Source organism: Delphinus delphis, chromosome 2 (assembly GCF_949987515.2).
Source record: "Delphinus delphis chromosome 2, mDelDel1.2, whole genome shotgun sequence".
NCBI lineage: Eukaryota > Metazoa > Chordata > Mammalia > Artiodactyla > Delphinidae > Delphinus > Delphinus delphis.
Genome location: NC_082684.1, coordinates 141218280 through 141240115, shown reverse-complemented (window position 1 = coordinate 141240115; position 21836 = coordinate 141218280).

Here is a 21836-nt window from a genome sequence, read left to right as displayed (position 1 = left end):
AGCTAGTTCCTTTCCCAACCCAAACTTGTCTGGTTTCTATAATTTTTCACTATCCTGAGGAGCTTTTCCCCACCTTTGGTTCTTTCAGAAGCTTGAACTCCTTGGAGATCACTTGGGGTAATGGAGAATTCAGACCAAACTGAGTTAAAGTTTATTTTATGACTGACTTTCTGTGTGATGGTGAATGAATCATTTACCAAGTCTCAGGTTCTGCCTCTGTAGAAGGGGGATGATAATAGCCCCTCTCTCTTAGGGCTGCAATGATAAGGTATGTGAAGCTTCCAATATAATGCCTGCTCCCTCATTGGGGGACTCAATAAAAATGAATTTCCTGTCTCGAAGTTGAAAAGCAAGTAGGGTTCCATGAACCATGCATTGTGTGGGGATTGGTACGAAATTTCCTAAGTAGCTGTTTCTCACTCAGCTGGCACCACGCCCTGCCCATTACAAGGTGTGACCTCAAGCTGCACAGTGGTAGTGCCCTGATAGCAAGTTCCTGGCAAGACCATCCTACTGCTTGTTTTGTCACTATAAAGGCAATGTGTGCTTACTAAATAAAACTTGGAAAGGAGTAAAAAATGGAGAACAATCACCTAAAGTCTCCCTACTTGAAAAAGATGGCTGTCAACCTTTTGGTGTATTTCCTTCAGCCTTTCCCTGTGCATAGATTTAGGCTGGATTTTAAACACAATTGTAATCATGCTGCACATACAATTTTGCATCCTGAATTTTTCATTTCAATGTAGCAGATAAGCTGTTTTCAACTCATTTCATAGTTTTCAGGGCCATCATTTTTAATGGCTGTATAACATTCCAGTTTGGAAAACTTACAAGCAATACACATGCTCTCCTTTCCTGTGCCAACAAGCCTCTTGTATAATCTTTTCATTTCCAGGGGGACTTCTCAGTTTCCAGGTGGCCTCACAGCACATAGCCAAAAGAACTTAGGAGCAAAAAATCTAGCTGGAAAGGGTAGAGAAAGGGGAAGTGGAAAAAGGAATATGGTGAGAGAGAAAGCTAGGAAGAGGAGGGAAGAGAGAGACAAAGGAAGAGAAGGAAGAAGTAAGAGGAAAAAGGAGAAAGAATATGACAGAGATGGAAAACATGTAAAGGAGAAGGAAAGAGAAGAGGAAGAGAAGGAATGAAAAGGAGAAGAGGAAGAGGCAAATAACTGGTGTTTTCATATTTAATGTGGTCTGCTCTAGACTCTCACATGATAGATGCTTTCTAAGGAAGATAGAACTTTCCTTGGGTGCTCGTCCCTTTGGCAGCTTCCAACACATTGCCAGCCTCTGATATTGTTGTTCTCAGTCATTCATATTATAGTTAATATTGTGGCCATTGGAACTTTTGGTGTGCATTAATTCTTTATTCTGAGCCACAAACGCATTTACCTGACATTCTTCTTTCTAAAGACTCATCATTACTCCACTAAGCAGATGAAAGCCTTTAGTGATTGATTTTCCTGGGTTTCAAAGGGCTGAGTTCTGGGTGAGACACCCCTTGAATTCTTCCTCAAGGGATTTCATTTGGCTCTTCTTTGATTACATGTCCTTGGCTGGGATCAACTTTCTCTCCCCAGTATTTTGCTCCTGTTGCCATACTTGAATTTCAAGATGTGTGGTCCATTTACCACATGCTAGCATTTTTACAGTTCCTGGAGGGACTCTGGGCACATCTCCTGTTTTGAGGAAAACATGGTATATGGGAGACTCTGAAAGCCCCTCATGCTACCAATTGATCTGTGCAGGTGAAATGAGGGACCTGAGCCTGGCTCCCCACAGCCTGTCCTGAGGACCATCTGCATATTGTGAGCCTGGGAACTGCCATCATCCACAGGAGGATTGTGAACATCAGAGGGCCTCCAGGAAAGGCTGAAGCTGGATGTGAACAGCTTGCCAGCATGCCAGCACATTCCATCATGCCAAGAAGCCAAATGCTGTCCCATGGTGCCTTGGCAGGAAGACACCCTCTCACTTAGCAGGTTTGCAAGGTCTCCTGTCATCACAGCAGCCCAGGCCCAGCAAGCAGGCAGGACCCCCTCACCCCTCACAGTGGAATGGGGTGGGGACCTGGGTGTCTCTGCTAGGGAGGAGGTGTGCTCACAGAACCTGGGTTGAAACCTGACTCTCCCACTTAGGTGTTCTATGCTTTGAGCCAATGCAATGTTTTTTTGGACTCAGTGTCCTCAACTGTAAAATAGTGATTAGAATCCCTGTCCTGCCTACTTCACAGAGTTGTTAGAATCATAAAGGTGATAACAGAGGTTAATGTACCTGATAAGTAAATGTCCTTCACCGGTCAAGGGAGAGGGAGAGGGAGAGAGAGCTCTGTAGTGGTGGAAGGAACATCGCTTTGGAACCAGGAGCTCTGAGTTCAAACAACACCCTGCTAGTCACGTACCACTTGCCTTCATCAAGTCCCCTCATTCTGTAAATAGGCTGACCATGCCTGCTCATCCTTCCTCACAGACTTTCCGTGATGATTAGATGAGACAACGGAAGTGAAACTGGGACATGCTCTAAGACATTATTAATATTATTAATATCCCTGCTGTTGTTTTGGGCACTGTTGTCAAAAGCAATGCTCACCCTTGGTGTTACAGTCTGATTACACCCCTCCAAAATTCATATGTTGAAGTCCTAGCCCTTAATGGGATCGTATTTGGAGATGGGGCCTTTGGAACATAATTAGGGTTAGGTGAGGTCATGAGGGTAGCACCCCCCGATGGGATTAGTATCTTAATAAGAAGATACACCAGAGTGCTTTCTCCCTCTGTCTACACCATAAGGGACACAGGGAGAAGGTGGCTGTCTGCAAGCCAGGAAGAGGGCCCTCACCAAGAACTTGACCATGCTGGTACCTGGATCTCAGGCTTCTAGACTCAAGAATTGCTAGAAATAAATTTCTGTTGTTTAAGCCCCCCCGTCTGTGGTATTTTCTTATGGCAGCTCCAATAGACTAAGACACTTGGTGTTAGGCCAGGGAGATCCCTTCTCCTGCCCCAGAGTGTGGACTTCACATACCCCCCCACCCCTGGAATTAAAAAAAATTCCAGGATGAACAAAATACCAAACTTTTAAGTCAAGACAAGATCAGTAGCAGCAGCACTGTACTGACCATCTTGTAGCCTGAAGCAAAAAGAAAAATTAGTGATACTGAGCCTATTTTTATCGAACAATTTTGATTTTTGCTTATTGCGGATTTTTTTGCATAAATTTTGATTTTAAAAATATTGCACTGAAATATGATTTATCTTGATCACTTAGTTTTTTGAGCCCTCTGAAATTCTGTGCCCAAGGTCAATGCCTCACTCATGTCGCCAGCCCTGGTCCTGCCTCCCCCCACGTTACATCATTTCACGGGCTGTACTGGCCCCGACCCTGTCTCAGCTTCCTCTTTTCTTTATTTATTTTGGCCTGCATTGGGTCTTTGTTGCTGCGCACGGGCTTTTTCTAGTCGCGGCGAGTCGGGGCTACTCTTCATTGCGGTGCACGGGCTTCTCATTGCCATGGCTTCCCTTGTTGTGGAGCACTGGCTCTAGGCGCACAGGCTTCAGCAGTTGTGGCGCACGGGCTTAGTTGCTCTGCAGCACGTGAGAGATTCCCAGACCAGGGCTTGAACCCGTGTCCCCTGCATTGGCAGGCGGATTCTTAACCATGGCGCCACCAGGGAAGTCCCTCAGCTTCTTCCTTGACAAGCCAAATTTATGGTCTGCTGCCTTGCTTTTCTAAGCCCTGTTCAGTTAATCTGTATTGATAGTTAATTGCTGACAAAGGGTTTATTATCCTATTAGAAATTAGCAATTGAACAAAAGTATCCTAAAAATGCAATGTCTAAAGCCAAAAGGAAGACTCTCTCATGGTGGATTCTTAATCTTTTATTTAAGAAATGCTTATTCAATGTCCAATGGCTGTGTGTCTTGGGCTGGCACTGAGAATATGTAGATGAAGAGACACTGCCCCTGTTCTGAAGAGCTCACAACCTGGTGAGGAAGCCAGATAATTACTGGAGGACAGGGAAGGAGCTCTTAGGTGTTGCCTTTAGAATCAGGAATGTCTTCACAGATGAAGAGATGCTTGAACTCTCAAAAAAATGTTAACTGTGCTATTCTGATTCTGAGTCACATATGCTCATTGTAGAAAAATTGGAAAGGAGAAAAATACTAAAAAGTTAAAATATTTGCTCTCACATCCCAGGAATGACTATTATTAACATTTAGGTTAACTTATTTCCAATTTATGTCCACATCTATAGTTATATTTATATCTGTAATGGGTCACAAATAAGATGTGTTCAAAATAAAGAACTTTTAGGGCTTCCCTGGTGGTGCAGTGGTTGAGAGTCTGCCTGCCGATGCAGGGGACACGGGTTTGTACCCTGGTCTGGGAAGATCCCACATGCCGCGGAGCGGCTGGGCCCGTGAGTCATGGCCTCTGAGCCTGCGCGTCCGGAGCCTGTGCTCCGCAACGGAAGAGGCCACAACAGTGACAGGCCCGCATACTGCAGGAAAAAAAAAAAAAAAAGAACTTTTAAAACTTACTGTAATTGTCTTCACCTTGTTCTGGAGCCCCATTCCAAGTGATGGAGTTAAAAAGAAAAAAGAAAAGAAACATTTCCACTTAAGTGACTATGACTTAAAATAGTTTCTCTTTTGATAAATGTTCAATCAATTCAAAGTTTAAACTTCCTATCTGTACTTTTCTCAACTTTTAAGCAGACTCCCCCATCTCCTCCTTCCATGGTACCAGGGCACAGGAGGCAGTGTGCCTGTCCTCTGGGTCTGCCCTGGCCTCCCATGAAAGCACACATAGCCTGCTTGGTCACTGGGGATACTGCTCTGGGGTCCACTGAGTGTGTCTGATCTGGGTGTGCTGATGGTACCACATCCGGGGGTCAGGAACCTGAGATTGCTCAGGTAGCCATGTCCCCACCCCTCATCCTGACCTCAAGCCTCTTTTGGCTCACTAGTCCTGTAAGCACTGCTGTGTTCCCAGAGCTGGGTTTGAAGCAATTTCTCTGACACATCTAGTTTCATGGCAGGAGATGAGTCTAGGGATGTGGATATGGGCCAGATCATACAGGGCCTTACATGGAAGGGAAGGAATTGGGATTTTACCCTAAACGCAATGCGAAGCCATTTAGAGATTTAAGCAGATGATTGATGTGCTGTAGTTCTCATTATTAGCAGATCATGTTTATTGCTCTGTGCAAATGAATTGGAAGGGATGGAAGCAGAGGCAGGCTAACAGTAGTCAAGGCCGGAAACGACGACCTAAACTTAGAGATTAGAGCTAAAGCTTGGAGTTTGAACACCAGCAAGCTAATGGGCTGGATATGGGAGGAATGAAAGGTGGTATTTAGGAGGACAAAGGGCAGGGTGGATGACTGTACTTCTACTGAGATGGAGGAACCTGGGTCGGGGACGTGGGACCAAGAGTTCTGTTTTGGACATAATTTCCAGAATGTTCTTGAGATCTTCAAGGGGAGATGCTAAGTGGGCAGTTGGATGTATGAGTTCAGAAAAGAGGTGTTGGGTGTATTAGCAAAAAGTGGGCATTTAAACCCGTGGGAATGAATTCAATCACATGGCGACAAACTTTAGGGAAAGAAGAAATTGGATTCAGTAGAAGCCCTGGGTAGGCTCAACATTTAGAGCTGCATTTGAAGAGGAAGAGATGGCAAAGGAGACTGATGAGGAAGGAGGAGTAAGCAAGGGGGAAGCAATGTCCCCCTAAACCAAGCGGGGAGGGTCCAGGGAGGATGAAGTGGTGGACTGTGGGATGCTGCTGAGGGAGTGACGAAAGTAAGGCCCTTCTGGAAAGCACTGCCAACTTCCCCTGGCAGAGTCAGGCTCTTCTCCACACCACCCCCAACCTTGATCCTCTTTATACACTCATTACACTGAATTACAGTTTTTGTTAACATGCCTGCTACGCTCTCTAGTCTGAGAGTGATCCTAGTTCCTTTCCTCCAGAGGCAGTGCAGTGTTTGGCCTTGTGTAAGTTCCCAGGAAATGTTAAGAGAATTTAAAAGATTGATCACCAGCAGGAGTGAGGAGACTGTGTTTGAAGAGATACTCATGAAGATTATGATGGGGCCATGACTCATTTTGGCCAGAAACGAGCAGGCAGACATCGTAATAGAGATGTGGACACCGCTGGCAACCACAGCCCCAGGGCTGGCTCCTTGGGGCTCCATTGGAGAAGCTCTTCTCTACAGCTGAGAAAAGGGATGGAGCTGATAAGGGGCAAAGAATGATAAAGCAGTGTCCATATGAAGCCATCCTTCTCTCCTGGACAGTGGAAAAGGCCATTGTCCACCTGGCGATTTCACCTCCACAACGCATGCACATTAAAGCTTTGTTTTTAAACTAAATTGAATACATTGACGACTTTCTTGTGGACTTCTAACACAGCGCTAAAACTTCTCTCACTTGCTCTTTGATACCGTCCCAGATGCTCCTCCCTCAGTCAGTAGCCAGAAACTTAAAATTTCACTCCCATACGGACGTGTTTTTTCTCTGAGGCATTCAGCAGTCATAGAAGAAAGAGGAGGGGATGGAAATTCATTGAGTTCAGACCAGTGTGGGTAGATTCCTCCGCTACCCTATCCCTTTTCCTATTTACCACCACCATCTGGGTTGGATTTTTACATCCATCTCCCAGAAGAGGAAATGGAGGCTCAGAGAATTACGTATGTTGCCCAGCATACAAACTGGTGAGGGGTGGAGCTGGGAGTCAGTTATAGAATTGGATGGTGTTTGCAGCAGTGACTTTCTATCCCAGAATCTTGGTTACCCTGGAGTGTCCTCAGCTCCAGGGACAGCCTCCTGATTGGGGCACAGAAGGTGGCTCCCTTGGTGAGTCAGTTCTGCAGTGCTCTGGGAGCCATTCGGGAGCAGGGTCAGCCTAGAGCTCACTCTCCAGCCCTCCCCATGATCTGATAAGTCCTTCTCCTATATTAAATGCCTTTCTGTCTTAAATACACAGGGGGTTTCTGTTTGCTATTCTCAACCCTAACCAACAGCACTGTTTCCTTCCAGCCTCCTAACCTAGAGCCAGAAAGGAGGACGGAAACAATCACTTCACACTGAAACAACTCCCCTTCCCTATGTCTGCTCACCCAGCTTCTTTTGGGCCCATGACCCAGGAATGGCTTCACTCGGAGTCACTCCCCTCAAATAAAAAGCCATGAAGAGTATGGGGCCGGGTAATATATGCTGATGTAAGGGTCAAACAGGAACTCAGAGATGAAGGTGAATAAGACAGCAAGCAATTCTGTGTGGGACATTCTGTACAGGCCTCCAAATTAAATGGAAACTGTGGGGATTAATGGAAGGTTCAGAGCAGGAATTGGCTTCTGGCAGTGGCCTCAATGTGCTCTGCTCTCTGTCACGATGCCATTGTCTGGGATTTATGAATTTTGCTTGTACTATGTTTATTTATTTTTTAAGCTATAGAATTCCAAAAGGCAAGACAAAGCAGGGTTCAAGGTTCTTTGAAGAAGCAGTAGCAGTGGGAAAGGGAAGGGTTCATAATGAGTGGCACGTTGTAGATGCTATGACTTACTTTGTAAATGAAGGATGAGTTGATAAAGCACTTCCTGTAATCTGGCTGTGAGCTTCCATCCCCATCTTTTCTTCTGCTATTGTCCTCTCCCAGCTGGAATGGCTTCCTCCCCACTTTCTCCCCTGTCCACATGATCCACACCTGGCAAGGCTTGGGTCAAATCCTACAATCTTCTTTAAGCCATTGATTTTCTGGGCTTCCACCTGACAATGGTCTCACCTTCTCTGAGCTGCCAACACCTCAGGCTTGGACATCCTTTAGATAGTTTCATCCTGCTGAGTCATGAATCTAGGCTGAGTAACGCTAATCTTGCTGCTAAAACACCTGGAAGGGAAACCAGCTCGCCTGGAGCACTTTTTACCTACCCAAAGCTTTACAGGGCTTAGCTCCTTGAATCACCCTATCAACTCTCTGAAGGACACAAGAGCCCTCAGAGCTTAAGCAACTTTTCCAAGAGTACGTGGACAAGCTGGGAATAGGACTGGGTTTGGACATAGGTCTGTTTGACTTTCAGATCTTGGGGTGCCCACTATTTCATACGGCGTCCACTGACATTAGGATGCTTTTCACAACCAGACGGTAAACCTCCTGTGGTCAGCAATCAGGTTTTTTCATACTGGTGTCCTGCCTCTGCTTGGAAGCGTCCCACACGTAACAGCTGCTCAATAAATATTATTTGGCTAATTGGGATTACAAGCCAATCACCTGATAGTACACAGCATTTTAAACTTTTTAAAGTATGTTTACATTCGGTAATTTATTCCCTGTGATAGGGATGCTGATTAAAAACTTCCCATTACACACATTAAAAAGCAAACCAGAAACAACACTGAGGGCAAATGAAATGCCCAAAGTCACATGATAACAAATCCTGGCCGGCCTCCGATTCCTAAATTAGTTCTTCTGTTTTTTTAAATGTACTTATTTTATTTATTTATGTTTGGCTGCATTGGGTCTTCGCTACTGCATGTGGGCTTTCTCTAGTTGTGGCGAGCAGGGACCACTCTTCACTGCGGTGTGTGGGCTTCTCATTCTGATGGCCTTTCTTGTTGTGGGGCACGGGCTCTAGGCATGTGGGCTCAGTAGTTGTGGCTTGCGCGCTCTAGAGAGCAGGCTCAGTAATTGTGGCTCAGGGGCCAAGATGCTCCGCAGCATGTGGGATCTTCCCGGATCAGGGCTCGAACTCGTGTCCCCTGCATTGGCAGGCGGATTCTTAACCACTGCACCACCAGGGAAGTCCCCTAAATTAGTTCTTCTATTGATGTACCAGCACAAATACTGTAATGAGATACTTCTGAGACAATGGGGAAATTTAACTATTGACTGTCTACTAGATGATATTAAGGAATTGCGTTAGTTTCCTCCTTCTGCTGCAGTAAATTATCACAGACTTAGTGGCTGAATACAACACAAATTTATCACCTTACATCTCTGGAAGTTAGAAGTCTGAAATGGCTTTCACTGGGCTAAAATCATGGGTTCGGTAGGTCTGCATCCCTTTTGGAGACTCTAGGAAAGAATCTGTTTCCTTGGTTTTTCCAGCTTCAAGAGGCCACCTGCATTACTTGGCTCACATCCCCTTCCTCCACCTTCACAGCCAGGAGTGTAGAATCTTCAAAGTTCATTCTGCTTCCCTCCTCATATCACCTACTCTGACACTTCTGCCTCCCTCTTATAATTGCCCTTATGACTACATTGAACTAACCTGGATAACTGAGGATACTCTCCCCATTGCTAGAGGCTTAACTTCACATACCTGCAAAGTCCCTTTCACCATGTAAAGTAACATATTCACATATTCCAGGGATTAAGCTATGGATATCTTTAGGGGGACCACTATTCATCTTACTATAGAAGTTATTGATGATTTTGATAAATATGAGAGTAGTATAGTAATTATGTTTTTAAAATGTTCTCATTTGCTAAAAGTGCTTACTAAAATATTTATGGGTAAAAAAAGCATGATGTCTGATATTTTCTTTACAAATTCCAGAAAAGTAAGTGGATATGTGTGAAGGGAAAATGGATGAAATAAGATTTGCAAAGTGATAATTATTTGATAATTATTGAAGCTGGGTGTTAGGTACATGGGGGTACGTTTTACTATTTTTTCTATTTCTGTGTATGTCTGAAATTTCCCACAATATCTTTTTAAACTATAGATACTGAAGTTTCCTGGGTAACATTCTCTAACACTATTCTCCTCTCTTCCTCCCCAGAGTTTACTGCCATTGTGAATTTGGTGTTTTTCATTCCCTTTCATAATTTTATAGTTTTACTACACATACATACATGTCTTAAACAATATATAGAACTGGTTTGCCCATTTTTTCCAAATTTATATATTGCACATTTCAACAGAGTTTTTGAAATTTATTCATGTTGATACATGGATAATTATAATTCATTCTTTTTTAGGTATTTTAAAGTATTCAACGGTATGGCTATATCTAAATTTATCCCTTATGTTGATGTGTATTAAAGTTGTTTTCAATTTTTTGTTATCACAAACAATGCTGCAATAGGCCTACTTATAAATATCTCCTTGTGCACATGTGTGAAATTCCCTCTAGGATGCTAAGTAGTGAAATTGCTAGTTTGTTGGGTATATGCATCTTCGTCTTTACTACATCTTGCTAAATATTTAATTATGGGGTGGTGCCAATTTGTACTCTTCAGCAGTATATGAGATTTCCCATTTCTATTCACATCTTTATCCACACTTAGCATTTTAAGACTTTTCAAAAATTTTGCCAACCAAAGAGATGTGAAATAGAATCCACTGTTTCAATTTGCAAATCCCTGATAACTAGTGAAGCTGAACATCTTTTTCATCCGCTTAGTAGTTTTCATTTTTCTCTTTCATTAGTTTTCCCTTAAACTGTGTCCAATCTAAAGTCTACCTCACCTACTGAGTTTTTAATTTTACTATTATTTTTATTTCCAAGACTATATTTTCTTTATTTCTGCTGTGTCTTTGGGCATTCTAAACATTCTTTCTTTTGAGGGATGTTGTCCTTCTTGATTGATTTTCTGTGTCTCATATTTTTTCACCTCCTCTTTTTCTGTATTTGTATTTTTTGCTCCATGTTTAGAAAAACTCCTCCATGTTTTCTAGTAGCTCTTTAAATGAATTTGTTGGCAAGCAAATATATATCTTTTCTTTCCATGAATTCTTTCTTGTTCTTTGACTGCTTCTTTCCATAATGGCCTGTTTTGTGCTTTGTAGGGAAAATACATTCTTAAGTCTCTCTGAGGATACTAATAAGAATTTATTAAAAGCTTGCTTCTCTTCCTGAATTCTCTCTGTACCTCCTGGGTGATTGGTTGTGGATGTCCACCTACTTGCTATTGGATTGCCTCAGCTGTCTGGTGGTCCTTGGTCATCCTACCATATTTTACAAATGAAGAAACATGTTGAGCATCAGACCCAAGAGAGCACTCAACACAGACTTGTTAGGACCTGCTTCCTCTCTAGGCCTCTGTCCTCAGTAGGAATTCTGTCTGCTGCCTCCTGTCCCAGAGCTGTTCTGGGGCTCTGCACAAAGAAGAGCCTCCACCTTCCTGCAACCTTTCTGACTTGGGTCTCCCTTCTCCCTGGTTTATCAGTTAACACGATTCCATCCCCCTCAGAGTCCTCCATAAATTTATCAAAATCTCTGCTATGGATATATCTCTCCCCTTCCTGTTCTCAACACTTGGAAAAGTGTGCTTCATTCCATTCTATGCTTCCTAAACCTGATGGGATTTACGAAGAGGGGTGGGTGAGGGGCTTAGAGCATCAGCTGAACATCAACTGATGTTTTGAGAAAATCACTCTGGCTGATGTGTGGAGAGGGCTTGGCTGAGGGCAGAAGTTGGAAATAAAAGTCTAGTTAGGTTCAAGGGCACCTGTTTCAAGTGCAAGATAAGGGGGCCAAGTCAGAACTGAGGGAGTTAGAGAAAAAAAGAGAGAGAGAGGGAGAGAGAAAAGGATGAGGATGCATTTTGAAGATAGGACTGACTGAGGTCTCTTCTCCCTTCTTGTGAATGTTTCTGGACTTGTGTGATCCTGGGATAAGGGATCTCAGATGATGAATCTGGGGAACAGCATGGCACGGTGAATAGAGCACTGGGTTGGGACAAAGGCAGGCCTGAATTTGAATTATATGAGTGATTTTTATAGCCTACCTCATAGCCTCAGTGTCCTCACCTATAAAATGGGCCTGCTAATACCTACTTCTGTCAGTGAGGAAACAGAATTTCCTTGGACTACCCTGAAAGGGGAGTGATTACAAAAATATAAGCAGATTAGCCTGAAAGTAGAAACCTGATCAGAATCAGGCTCATGGATCTCTCCACTGCTCTCTAATGGCCCAAATGACTTCTCTTGCAAAGCATTTCCATCTCTGTGTGTCTGTTGTAGCTCTGTACTATGAATGCCAATTTGAGGAAGGAGATAGTCTGGTTGAATTAGCTCATTATCAGCCCAGTTGGATAAAGCCCTTCACAACAGGTCACTGGTGGTGACCACTGCCTGAGAGGCCTGTCTCAGGTCAAATGACCACCTTCCTCAGTAAGGGGCCACTTCTGTGCAAAGAGAAGCACAGCTCTGCTTTCCTGGCCAGGGAGGGCTCCATGTGTTAAGATGAAAAAGGACCCGGGGAGGCATACGTATCATGACTAACATGTCAACACTTTATCTATTATAGTTGATGTGACTAACAAATAAAACAAGAGATGTTTAAAATACATAGGGAATAACATTTTTGGATGAATTCCACCTCATTAAAAAAACACCCACTTGCATTACACAAAAAGGTGTTCAATAATTGTTAGACTCCCCAGCACCCCATATTTCGGGGCATCCTGATTAGCAAAAATTAACCTAACTGTAGAAGTGAAAGTTGCCTTTGAAATGCATCTAGAAATAAAGACTGGAGAAATAAAACAGCCCAGGAATTTGGGGGAATTACGTTGTTTCCTTGGTTTTGTTTCTTTGTGAGAATCTCTATTGTAGATATGGTGAATTGAATTAATTAGCCTGAGATGAGCTTTCCTCTCTTTATTTTTCTTGAAACTCCAAGTCAAAATATGATTTATATTTTCAGGATCATGACTGTTCAATATCTATTTCTAAATCTGTCAGGTTAAAAATGTATATGAAAATGGAACCTGTAATACTGTCAATTAATAAAGGCACGATTCTCAGTTTTTCCACCATATGCATTCTTTTGTTTGGCTCCAACGTAAGTGCTATTTTCTGTGCTCCTTTTTAACTTTTAATAAGGTTCCTTTCTGTAGAGTGTGGATAATGTTGTGAAAAAGTAGCTAAAACATATTTTCAAAAGGAAAACAATCCTTAACCGAAAAATGGTCCAAAGGAAGAGGGAACCCAGCAGGCTTCCATGACACGTGCACGTAAATTTAACAATCCTTATGTATTACTGCATGTTTGACAGGAAAAGGGGAAGAGAAACAGGTCTCATTGTTTTTGACTTTGTATCTTGTTACTCAGTTCTTTCAACACTTCCTTATTAGCTCGTGTACTATGGTGGGACACTGGATGTGTACAGGAGAGAAAGCACAGACTAGGGCCTGGAGACCAGGAACTGGGCACCCACACTGCTCTAACCCAACTGGGGATGCTGTGAAGGGTATTTCCCCCTCATCCTTCAACTCATCATCTGAAGAATAAAGAGCAGGTTTGGACTAGGCTAGAGCTACCCAATGGAGCAGAGGCCTAACGCTGCTGATCTGGGATTTGGGAACATATGATCACTTTGAACCACATAGCAAAAACATTAATTCCCTTTTCAACTTTCATTCAGTCTTTTCTCACATTGTATCTCATCATAGAGAAAGCCTCAGTTTGGTGCTAGCATGTCTTTAACACTTCTCTAATCCCTTACTGACTTTCCTTTTAAAAAGAGTGGGCTTCAGGCTCAGAGCCTTTGGCAGGCAGCAGTATCTGACTAGAATTGAAATACTGTCTCCACCACCACCACTCCCACCAATGGTATTTGATTTCACTTGCCTTCTAATTACGGCAAGTGATCCTGCTATTCCACTGATAGCAGTAATACAACGTTCTCTTTGAAAATAAGTTGAATTTTAAGTTTTAAAAGTATACCTACTGAGTACTATTATTTGTACAAGAGGTAAATGGATATGGCTGAAATGGTCAAGTGATATGACTGAAGGTGGAAAACACTGGTCAAGATGATCACCCAGAGCCCTTACACCACTTGAGCTTAAACTTTCTCATGTTTCATGCCCTCCGACTTCTGTTTTTATTGATAATGCAAACACATTTACAGAGGACAAAATACCCCTTGTCCATCCTCCTTATATGACAATTCACTCCCAGAATCTTTGTATTGGGTTGGCCAAAAAGTTCGTTCGGGTTTTTCTGTAAGATGTAGAAAAACCCGAATGAACTTTTTGGTCAACCCAATATAAAAAACATAGGAATAACCTGTAGTTCATGTCACAGGACTGTAAAAAGAAAGTGGGAAAACAGTTCTTTAAGAGTTTTAGGAAAGCTGTAAATTCCCAGTTAAACATGACAGATTGAACACACACATTTATTTCGGCTCTCTCTCAAAACTCAACTGGAAAGACAGGTAAGGAATAAAACAGGTTTGCGCCTATGAGGACAAGGAAAATGGGATGGGAGACAAGAGAGGACCAGAAATGCTACAAAGTATTTTGGAAGGTGGAAAACTTGTAGATGAGGGATCATTGGAACATTAAGTGTCTGCACAGAGAGGTACGAGTGAAAAGCCAGTTGGTTCATTCTTTAGGGCCTTTGAAAAGCTCAGGAATTAGAGATGGCAAGTCCCTCTGGAGACAGCAGAGGGGCTTCAGACAAGATGACTGCTGGAAATCCTGTCGAAAGCAAGAGTTTCTCAACCTTGGCTCTACTGACATTTGGAGCAAGAGAATTCTTTGTTTGGGGGCTGTCTTTCATCATAGGACATGTAGCAGCATCCCTGGCTTCCACTCACTAGATGCCAGAAGCACCCCCTTTTCCAGTTGTGACAACCAAAGAAGTCTCCAGACATTGCCAAATATCCCTTCAGGTGCAAAATTTCCTGCCAGTTGAGAACCATTAATTTAAAGGATCCCTCACCTCTCTCTGAACTAGTGCAGACAAATCTCTATTGCTTTTCCACCCCAAAAGTAACCAGAGGTCTTTTCTTTGAATACACTGGACCAGAGAAGCTCCAAACCTGGGAACAGGAGGCACAGAGAAGGGAAAGGTGAGGTGCCGGACTGGAAGCCAGGGGTTAGGTAGAGGAGATGCTCCTTCTGTTAAAAGTTTGGTCTGTCCCTCGTGTCAGATGATTTAGTGATGAAACACAGAGAGCTAAAGGCAGTTATTAACTCCAGGGAAAACAAAAAGGTGATTGAGAAACTAAATGTAATCATAGAATACTACTTGGTTAAGCTATGAGATATATATATATATATATATATACACACACACACACACACACCTATATACACACACACTATATATGTATATACACATAATGTATAAGCTAGACATATACACATTATCTATCTATCTATATACATATGTTTAACTCAGTGTTCATAATGATATAGAGATTGGACATCACATTTTTCAAAACTGTGGTGTAGTTAAAATACAAGGATGTGTGGGACAGTTGTGTTTGTGACTGGGAGTGGTGGTGGTAGTTGTTAAACCCCCATCTTACATAAGATGTCAATAAAAATGTTACTCTTCAATAAAATTAAAAAATCAAGGTATAGCGCATATACAATACTATTTAAAAATATAAAAGCAAACTCTAGGAAAAAGACTAAGAGAGTTGAAAGTAGTTGCCTCTTAGGAGCAGCACTTGAATGCAGGGCAGAGTAGGCAGGGTACTGATATTTTCAGGATAAATCTTTTAGTACCATTTGCCTTTTTGAACTACATACATGTTTACACTGATGCAAATCATTTTTTGTTAAATAAAGGCTATGGGATGGCAGCTAGGAGACTTAATGATGAGTGAACAGAGAAGAGAGAATATTCATAAAAGGAAAAGCACGACACATTTTTTATATCTATGTGGAATGAAGAATAGGTAGAACACAGTGGGTATATCATGACAAAATGAAGACAAATGTAAAATCACAGACTGTATTCTTTTTTTAATAAAGGAGAGAGTAAGAACCAACATTTGTTTACCATCTACTAAATGGCAGGAGAGCATCAGGGATTTTCTATACATTGTCTTATTTAATTCTCATGAAAATGAAATGTATATTATTAGTCTCATTCTATAGGTAAGAAAGTGAAGTATACTTGGGAACAGGGAGGCGCCAGAGTGCATGGTGTGGAGTGAAATGCCCTTGTTTAAAATCAGGCTTCTGACTCTCATGAGCTATTGCAACCTTGGGCACATACCACAACTTCCTGTGTGTCTGCGTTCTCTTATATAAAGTAGGAATAGAGATGAGAATAAGGATTATTATTTCATCTCTTAGGAAAAGTGTGAGGAATTTATGAGTGAATACGTGCAAGGCATTTATAAGAGCACTTAATACGTCCTAAGTGCTGTTATTAAAAAAGGCACATAGCCAATCAAGATTGAATGAAAACAGTAAGAGACATTTTTCTGAAACTCAGTTTCCTCATTTTATTTGACCTCTCTGGGCATTTGGAATTATTGACACTTACCCGAGGTCACATAACTGTTAATTAGTGAAGCTAGACTTTAAATTCAAGTCTGAATGTCTTCAAAGCTCAGGCTCTTTCTCTAAAATCTGTTGCCTCCCATTAGCTAACGGGGCCAGGGGTGGAAAGGCCAGCTACACAAGCAGAAAATATCAACACTAAAAAACAGAAAAAGAGAAATGAAGGAGGTGGCCAGTGAGGAGTTAATATGATGTTGAGTCAGATAGAGAGGGAAGTGTGATCTATGAAGATAGATCTATGAGGATAAAAATAAGATGGCAGCATGGGGAGGAGAGGGTAGAATATTACGTTACTGAGACAGAGGTAATACCCAAGCAAGCTTGCACAAGAACATTATGATTGGCGGAAATGAATTTAAGTAGGGAGGGTCTCAGGAGAAGCACTCGACTAGTCTATGACATAGCTTACTTTAACCCCTGGAATGACGACAGAAAGATCCCAGTTGGACCTTCAGAGTTTTCCACCTTAGGAAGCTTGCATTTTCCCTCCACCTCATGCACTCTGCTTTCCTACTATCCACAGTTGTAATCAATTTTCTGTTTTGTGATTATCTGTTTAACATCTGTCTCCTTAACTAGACTGTAAGGTCTTTGAAGGCAAGGACTATATCTGTCTTGGTCAGTCGTACCTACCCAGTGTCTGTTACAGACTGAAGGAAGGAATAAAGGGAAAGAGAAAGGACATGCGTCAATATTTAATAAATTATACTTTAATGTTGTCCCCAAAGACCAGAGACCATGCCAGATGTAACGGAAAAAGTAAATTAGTCAATATTTTGGTATAGGAATTAGAGTGTGCAAGGTGGAAGGATCTTAGTGATCATCCATCCATCATTCATTCATTCAACTAAGTTTATTAAGTGTTTATAATGTGCAGAGTCAGGTACTAGTCACTAAGAACATAGAGAGGAGTAAGATATAACCTCTGCCCCAAAGGAAGTGCTTCCAGTTAGAGGGGAGAAAGGGGAGACAGATCCCTGAAGTAGGAGGTGATGAAGGATATGGTGCCAAGAGGAAAGAGAAAGGAAAATGGAAAGCAACAATCTATTCTCATAACTGTTCATTAAACATTTTGTGTTCGTTCTCTTTGTTCCCAGGAAATAATAATTCTGCAATGCACTCGGGAATCTAGACTTTCCTAATGAATAAAAGCAAGGTGGAGCCCCAAATGTCCTTCCTTCCAGTGGGCTTGGGGAGGTGGGGCTCAGTTATCAGTCACCCCTGAGGGACTCATGCCAGCCTCTTATCTAGTGCAGTGGCTTTCAGATTGGGGTTTAAGAAGCACAAAGGTATAGCAAAAGAGAATTGCCACCTTGAATTCTGCCTCAAAATGGGCATTAAAACAAACAATCCCTAAATAACCTATCAACTATGCCCACCAACTTTTGTTTTGTTTTAGAAATTAGAAATAACATTTTAAACATAAAGAATGCAGAAAGGAAGTATTTTGGTAATTGGAACATTTCTTTAAACAGAGAATGTCTACTTTAGTGCATACAGGAGGACCCTGGGAGCTAGGGAGCTGGAAAGACTTGATCAAGGCCACAGTGAGTTGGTGGCAGAGCTCGGGCCAGAAGCTGGCAACTCCCAGACCAGTGTCCCATCGTGCAAACAGCGGTGTCTAAAATATGATGAGCAAACTACAAACAAGCCTTTCTAGTTTAGGATGTGTCCTATGACAGCAGGGTTCCAAGAAAAGGCCAATCTTGCCTTTGGAGGTTGCAGCCAGTTATGACGCAGGTGGAGAGACGGGGAAAAGCAAGTCCTCCCAAATGGAAAACCAGCCAAACCCACCAAAGGAAAACAGCTTCTGAGGCAGGGGGGCTGCTGTCCATTAACAGTATTTAAGTGTTTCCTTTGGCATGTCTTCACTCTGATCACGAAAGAAGGGGCTCTTTTGAAATACTGGGCACACAAAATATGTAGTAATAAAAAGAATTAACCTTTGACACCAAGTCTTCATTCATTAACTTACTCATTTTCTCTTCATAACACCGCTGTGAAGCGGAGGGAGTTGTCATTTCCATTTTAGAAACGAGGAACCGTGGCACAGAGAGGTTAAATAACTTGCCCTAGGTCACTGAGCTAGTAAGAGGAGTTGAACTCAAGAAGTGTGACCGTAATTCATGGTCTTTTCCATTATGTTCTAATGTGTTATGATACGGAGCACTGTCAGGCACACATCACCACCCAGAGATATGATTGATTCATGTCAATCTAAAAAAGAATACAAGATCTCTCACCTAATGATGGTAACTATAATTTATCTGAGGCATTCAACAGTTTACCAAGAATTTTCCACATGCATTATTTTATTTAATATCCACTGTAACCTATGAAGGAGGTGTCATTATTCCCATGAGGAGCTGAAGCCCAGGTCAAACAGCTGTGACCCAGATAAGCCAGGATCCAAACTTCATGTGCCTGGCCCCCCAGCCTGAGCTCTTAACACAGGATATGCCTTCTCAGGATTTTTCTTCCTCTAACTTCAAAGGCAGGAGGGATATAAATGCATCATCTGTTGTTAACATTTTGCAGTTTGGTGGGGTTTTGAAGTATATGACAAACTAACCATACAGAGTAAAAATTTATATATCTAGAAAAGCTCAGATAAATGATAATTTCTTTCTTCCAATAATGTATGATAATCATAATAAGCTGTCTAGAAAAATGGCAGTGATTAATTTTTAAATCTGAAAATGTCAACAAAGAATCATTCCATTATATTCAGAATTATTTAGGGTTATCATTGAAATTAATATCTTGCTCAAATTTCTACAGTGCTTTTCAGTTTACAGAGCTTTCATGTTCATTATCTCATCAGACTTTCACAAGATGGGCATGATCAATTTTTATTCTGCCCATTTAACAGAAAAGGATATTGAAATTTAGAGAGGTTAACGCTTACTCACAGTAGCTCACAAGAGATAGAACGGGAGTTTAATCCAAATCAGCTGACTCCAAGGTTAAAGCTCTTTCTACAACCCAGCTGTAGCATCCCCACTGTATACTGTTAAAATAAAAAGTAGACTCTGAAGAAGATTCCAGGTGCAGCATATATGACCCCTTTCTGGCACATCCCACTGCCTGCCTCTTCCAGGAAACCAAGTTTATGGAACCTCTGGCAACCATCCCTGGGGTCCCTCCAGGAAGCTCATTCTGAATAGACTGCTGATATGTTTGGTGGCACACACGGGAGTCTGAGGCTTCTGGGCAGGACGTGTTCTCTGCAAAAACATCCACAGCAGAGAAGCATTTGAGAGGCAGGGAGGTGTTTGGAAATGACTGAAAGAGATATGACGCGTATGAACAGATACAGCTTGGGGAGTGACTCATATGCAGATATTAATCAAAAGAAACTTAACACCTGAAGAAAGAAGAGAATCACCCAGAACGACTGCAAACTTGATGACCATACATACTGAGGCCTAGCCTACATTTGGCACTCAGGACAGTCTGCAAACAACATCCAGTGTGCTCCTTCTCAGAGCCCTAGCTGGCCCTTGCCTCCTAGCCCACAAAATCCAGTGGGACAGAAGTAAAACGACAAGTTATTGGTCTGGGAACACACTACTGACTATTTAATGAATTTTTTTTTTATTCTGCGGTACATTCTCTACCATTTTGCAGAAGGACAAAGGACATCCTGGTCCTTTTCACAGAAAGTAGTCTTGTTTTCCTTTAGACCCAGATGAATATCACCTCCTTGGTTAGGCTTTCTCTGACTTCTCCCCGAGGCAGCATTTAATGCTCCCGCCTTTGGGTTTTAACTCATCACACTGTATTATAATATTTATGTACCTTGACGTCAACCATTGGACAGGGAGCTCATTGAAGCTGAAGTCCAACAAAGTATCCAGCCCAAGTTAGGGCCCTCAGAGATTTCAGCTGAATGCATAGATGAAGTGAGTAGTACTGATAAGGAATTAAAGTTAATTTTTAGATAATTAGGACATGATGAATGAGAGCAGCACTTGCTATTGAAATGAAGTTTTTCTGGAGAAGTCTACGTTTCTTAAATAGTCGTAAATAATCTATTTTAATTTTACCTTCCCTTGCTCCTGCTTAACCAGAGGAAATCGGTGAATATCAAGAATCTGTCCTTGCTGTCTGAAAGCAGAGGAAAGAGTAACTGATTCTTATCAATGAGATTAGAGCAGGTTTCAGAAACCAACATTTCCCCTTTCCGAGCACTGTTCTCACTTGGAAGGACTTGTTTGATACATGCCTCCTGCATTAGCCTTTGCAAGCTGGGCCCGTCTGCACTGCTGACTGCTGTCTCTCTAAGGTCTAGCACAGTGCCTGGCAGGGGGTAGATCGCAGTAGACCTTTGTTTAATGGATACACAAATAAATTAATCAATTAAGGACTTCACAGGAAAGATGGCATAGATGAACCTTGCATCATTAATACCAACTGCAGGACTACCCTTTACGGAGTGTCTATGGGGATCAGCCACTGAGCTCCTTAAAATCCATGTAGAACAAGGATTAGTGCCTGTGTTTTACTGATGAGGAAACCAAGGTTCAGAGAGTTAAGTAACTCACTTAGACTTGTATAACAAATTTTTGACAGGACTATCCATAAATTGAACCAAGCTGTGGTTGATCCAAAGCCAGTGCTTAGATGAAGGGAAAAAGCAGTTCCTGGTCGAGAAAAGAGCATGGATAAAGTACAGATGTGGAAGAGCCTGATGGGTTCAGAAACTGGCTTAGAAACTGGAGAGTAGGCTGCCCAGAGAGGAAGAGGCTAGACAGGGAGGTGAGGTGGGGCTCTTCCCAGAATCCAGGACTATAGACTATACTGGAGCTACACTAACTCCGGGCTTTCCCTTGAAATTTCTGAATAAATCCTAGGTAACAGCCTATTTGCTAGGTTTTTTGCTAATTACAGAAGATAAAGAGAAGAAAATTTTCCATACTTTAAGGTTCCAGTTAGTTGAATTGCAACTAATCAAATTTCACTGTGAAAGAAAATGTCCTAGCTGGATGCTTACTTACCATTTACATTTTTTATTTTGAAATAATTATATATTTTCAGAACAGTTGCAAGAATAGTACAGGTAGCTCTCCTATACACTTCACCCAGTTTCATAATGTTACCATCTTAAATAACTACTGTACAATGACTAAAACTAGGATATTAATACTGGCACAGTAATTTTAACTAACTCCAGACTTCGTGTGTATTTCACCAATATTTCCTCTAACAGACTATTTCTGTTTCAGAATCCAACCCAGGACCCCATGTTGCATTTAGTTGTTATGCCTCCGTAGCCTCCCTCAATCTTGTGACAGTTCCTCAAACTTTCTTGTCTTTCATGACCTTGATGCTTTTAAAGAGTACTTGTCAGTTAGTTTGTAGACTGTCCTGCAGTCTGGGTTTGTCTGATGAGCTCTCATGATTAGATTGAGGTCAGACATTTTGGCAAGATATGTCAAGTCTTGCTGTCTTGGCAAGTACATCACAGTGCATCGTACCAGGGGATACATGATGTCAAAGCTGACCTTAGTCACTTAGTAAAAATGCTGCTTGCAGATATCACCACTGTAAAGTTACTATTTTTCCCTT